The sequence below is a fragment of the Octopus bimaculoides genome, chromosome 10 (assembly GCF_001194135.2).
Source record: "Octopus bimaculoides isolate UCB-OBI-ISO-001 chromosome 10, ASM119413v2, whole genome shotgun sequence".
Taxonomy (NCBI): domain Eukaryota; kingdom Metazoa; phylum Mollusca; class Cephalopoda; order Octopoda; family Octopodidae; genus Octopus; species Octopus bimaculoides.
Window position 1 is genome coordinate 11,845,157 of NC_068990.1, and position 4,924 is coordinate 11,850,080.

Sequence of the window (4,924 nt, forward strand, 5' to 3'; positions counted from 1 at the left end):
TTAGGAATGAGAACCCAGGTTCGAAATTTCTCCAAGACACCTGATGAAGGTCAACTTTGCCTTTCGTCCTTTCGGGGTCGATGAATTAAGTATCAGTTGCATACTGCGATCGATCTAATTGACACCCCCACCCCACAAATATATATTCAGGCATTGTGCTTAGAGTAGAAAATAATATTTTCGTCTGTCATTACATTGAATGATCTAGCATACATCTGCGTGTATACACGTTTATTCTTTTACTTGTTTCAGTCATTTGACCGTGGCCATGCTGGAGCACCATCTTTAGCCGAGCAAATCAACCCCAGGACTTATTCTTTGTAAGCCTAGTACTTATTCTATCGGTCTCTTTTGCTGAACCGGGGATGTGAACACACCAGCATCGGATGTCAAGTGATTTTGGGGAGACAAACACAGACGCACACATATATATACACATACAACGGGCTTCTTTCAGTTTCCATCTACCAAATCCACTCACAAGGCTTTGGTTCACCTGAGGCTATAGTAGAAGACACTTGCCCAAGGTGTCATGCAGTGGGACTGAACCCAGAACCATGTGGTTGGTAAGCAAGCTACTTACCATACAGCCACTCCTGCACATTGTACATAGAGATGCAATTATTCAGGATTATACTTACATAACAGCATTGTAATGGTGCATTCATTTGCAAATATATATGTTTAGGTGTGTAGGTAAGCATGTGTACGTATGTGTTGTGAATACATCTGTACATTGTGCATTTGTTGTATGTATACCTAGGAATATATGTGCATGTGTGTGTAAATTTTCAATCAGTTATATTTACAACTATAATAAGAATAATTTTCTTGTGATTGCCGACATAATTTCTGTTCAAACATTCTTTCTGGCTCATCTTATTAAATATATTAAATGTTTATTTCCACTAAATTAATTATGGCATCTCACATTTAATTTACTGTTCAATAGCTTCAGTAGAGAGTGGATTTTGTTTGCATTCTGTTTCAAATTACTGCTTATGTAGACAGACAACCCATCTGATATTATCAAATGCAGCCGAGAAAAAGCACACCAGATATCCATGAAATACTTGTAATATTTCATAATATGCACCCAGTGTCCTATACTTCACTTATGTATATGAAAAGACATGTGTATGTATATTCATAAATATATGTGTGTGTGCATGTGTGTACATGTATAACATGTATATGCATGCATGTGCATAGTTTCTGTTCGTTTGTTTTTTCGTTATTGTTTTTTTCTTTTTTCTCTTTCTTTTCTCTCCTCTTCCCCTATTAGTTTTATCACTTACACTATCTTTCCTTACAAATAAAAATTTCATTCTTGTGCTTTGGCTTTCCCAATATAATGCCTGATCAGTTGTAAAATCATCTGCAAAAAATGGAATTTGTTAGCCAAATTAGACTCTTCAGTGGCCACACCATAAATTCGAGTTTGTAAATAACGAAATGATCTTGAAATCACACCCCAATCTATGTACTATGGTAATGTGCAAGTAAGGCATGTGAATGGCTCTACCAATCCCATTTTCCACTCCCTTTGATTTTTAAAATGTACATCTTTTCCTAGCTTTTTTTTTTTTTTTGTGTGTGTGTAATTCCTTACAGCAAATAATTCCAAACAGAATATCCAGACGCACCTAATGGAAAAGGACACCAGATATCCATAAAACATTTGTAATGTTTCAATATATGTACTAAGTGACCCTTTTGAGGCATATGCAATGTAATACTTGAGTACTTCATTTCCTTTCATTTATCGACAAGATTATCACATGATAAACAGCATTTGTAGCTTTCAAACAAAAGTTGCATAACATCTGGCATTCTGTTGGAATTTTCTGTTTAATGACGATATGTGGCAAAGTCTATTTGTTGAATCAATTAATAAAATTCATTGATCAACAATCATTTGGTTGTACTTTCTAATACAAGCCTTGTTTATGCTAAATAGCAACCAACTGTTTCCACCATGATCGATTGAGTGAACCTGTATTTTTATTACTATTATTACTATTATGGTGGGGACCTGGCAGAAACGTTAGCACGCCGGGCGAAATGCTTAGCGGTATTTCGTCTGCCGCTACGGTTCTGAGTTCAAATTCCGCCGAGGTCGACTTTGCCTTTTCATCCTTTCGGGGTCAATTAAATAAGTACCAGTTACGCACTGGAGTCGATGTAATCGACTTAATCCCTTTGTCTGTCCTTGTTTGTCCCCTCTATGTTTAGCCCCCTTGTGGGCAGTAAAGAAATAAGCATTTTATCCATCTTTACATTCTGAGTTCAAAATCCACCAAGGTCAACTTTTCCTTTCATCCTTTCAAGTTCAATAAAACAAGTACCAGTTGCGTACTGGTGTCGATGGAATTGACTTACCCTGAGCCAAAATTTGCAAACATTATTATCCTTATTATTATTATTAAGTAAGAGAGTAGTGCATGCCATCAAAGTGACACTGGGGTAAAATATACGAAGCCCACTATACCCATCATGACTACCCGTCTGATAAGGGTACACCAGGCACATGCATCACAACCATATGTGCATGAAATGGTGATCTCATATCAGGATAAACCTTGCAGGTGGGGCCTAGTTAGAATTTTCATCAGGTTGAGAAGCCCATCCTGCTCAAAAGGTCCCTGAATAAAGGTTCTTTGAAGATGTTGAATGAAACACCCATGTTTCCAAAGGGGAATTATTAATCAAGCCCCAAAGAATTCCTCTCAACACATGGCTATGATGCTCCCCCGCTACTTCTGTTCATGATCATGACTTATCGTCAGCCACCAAGGGACATGTTCACCTGGTTAAGATCAAACAACTGACAAGCAAATCTGTGGTATTAAGCAGAATATTTGCTGTAGCCCATCTTTTATACCAAGACAAAACAATGTACATGATAACACTTCCAATCAGTTACAATGAGAATCTGTGAGAGCCACTGCCTGACACAATACAGAATTTCATCTGTCATTAAGTTCTGAGTTCAAATGTCACCGAGGTAGACTTTACCTTTCATCTTTTTGGGGGTCAATGAAATAAGTAGCAGTTAGGCACTGGGGACAAGGCGATCGACTTCACACTTTACCCCAAAATTTCAGGTTTTGTGCTTGTAGTAGAAAACATTGTGTGTGTGTGTGTGTACATATATATGTACATACATATATGTACACACACATCATCATCATCATCATCGTTTAACGTCTGCTTTCCATGCTGGCATGGGTTGGACAGTTTGACTGAGGACTGGCAAGCCAGGAGGCTGTACCAAGCTCCAATCTGATTTGGCAAGGTTTCTACAGCTGGATGCCCTTCCTAACACCACCCACTCCAAGAATGTAGTGGCTGCTTTTTACGTGCCACCGACATGAGGGCCAATCAAATGGCACTGTCATCGACCATGCTCGAATGGTCTTTTCATATATATCTATATATGTAAATATACAAATATATATACATAATACATAATATATATTTAATACTTTATATGTGTGTGTGTGTGTGTGTGTGTGTGTGTATGTACATATATGTATGTGTGTGTGCATATAAATATATGGATATGGATACATATGCCAAACGTTATGAAGATATCAAACATTCTGCCCAAGTAAACAATGTGAACCATTTAAATACACATGTATACACAAACATAGGTGGGCACACATATATACACACACAAGGAAATATTAATATGTGTGTGCAATCAAAACCCTCAGCCATTTGTATAAAAAAGATGGAACAGAATTAATGGTGAAATAAAATGATAAGTAAAACTCTTTCAACAAACAAGCCGTCACTGGAGACAATGATGTATAATAAATATATTCTAAGTAACACAGTTACTTAGCACCAGAGTTTAGCATTAAAGAATATTTGCTTTAAGAGGGAATACATTCACCAATACACGCTCACTTGCAACCACACTCACACACATACATAAATACATAAGAAACTACCACACATGTATATATGCGTATGTGTATATATACATGTGTGTATATGTGTATATGTATATATGTACGTTAATCCGTGTACATTTATCACTGCAATCTGTAATGCTACTATCTGTTTCTTCTCTAACCATGTAGCTTTATGCTTCAGAGTCAGTCCTTCTCAGTGGTGGCCTGTGTATAGGCACAGCATAACTGCAGCACCCCCTATTTCCACTCGATATTATCGATAACATTCAATATAATGAGTCCTTTTTTTCTTTAATTCTTCCTTTATATTTGTACATTATATAATCCTTAAGCTTAATGTCAGTAGCCATCCCCTAGTTTATGAAAAAAATACAAAAATCCCTGTATAGAACTGTGCATTTCACAATTCCAGCGATGTGATGTTTGGTTGTTGTGTGCATGCTCATATGTTTGAGATAGAAAGCTTCATGCTAGGGAGAGAGAGCACTGCATGAACAACAATGCCAACTCTTGTGTTCCAGTGAAAGGTAGTGTTTCTTTTTGACTCTGCATGTGTTGTGCTTAAAAACGCGTTTATATTCTTGAATGTGATAAAGTGTAGAATTACATTATTATCCTACTTCCAGCTTCAGTGTTGCTGCCAAGATTTGAAAAATAAGGCACATTTCCCTCCTTTATTTTGTGATTTAGGGGGATGTTTGAAAAACAAGAGGGAATTCGCAGCAGTGTTCAGCGAACAAATCAAACACTACTTGGCTGTGGTTAAAATGCAAACCGATCAAGTTTATAAATAAAATGTCTTTTTATATGTTTATTTTCTTTTACAAAATATTAAAACAGTGGCTAAAAGTTTTCTGAAGCAGTACACCCACTAATTTTATCTACAAGCTGCCACTGGTCCCACTTTAGAGGATCATGAACAAATATGTTCTACTATAGCCCCAAGTGGACCAAAACCATGTGAATGTATTTGCTTGATGGAGACATAGAATACATAG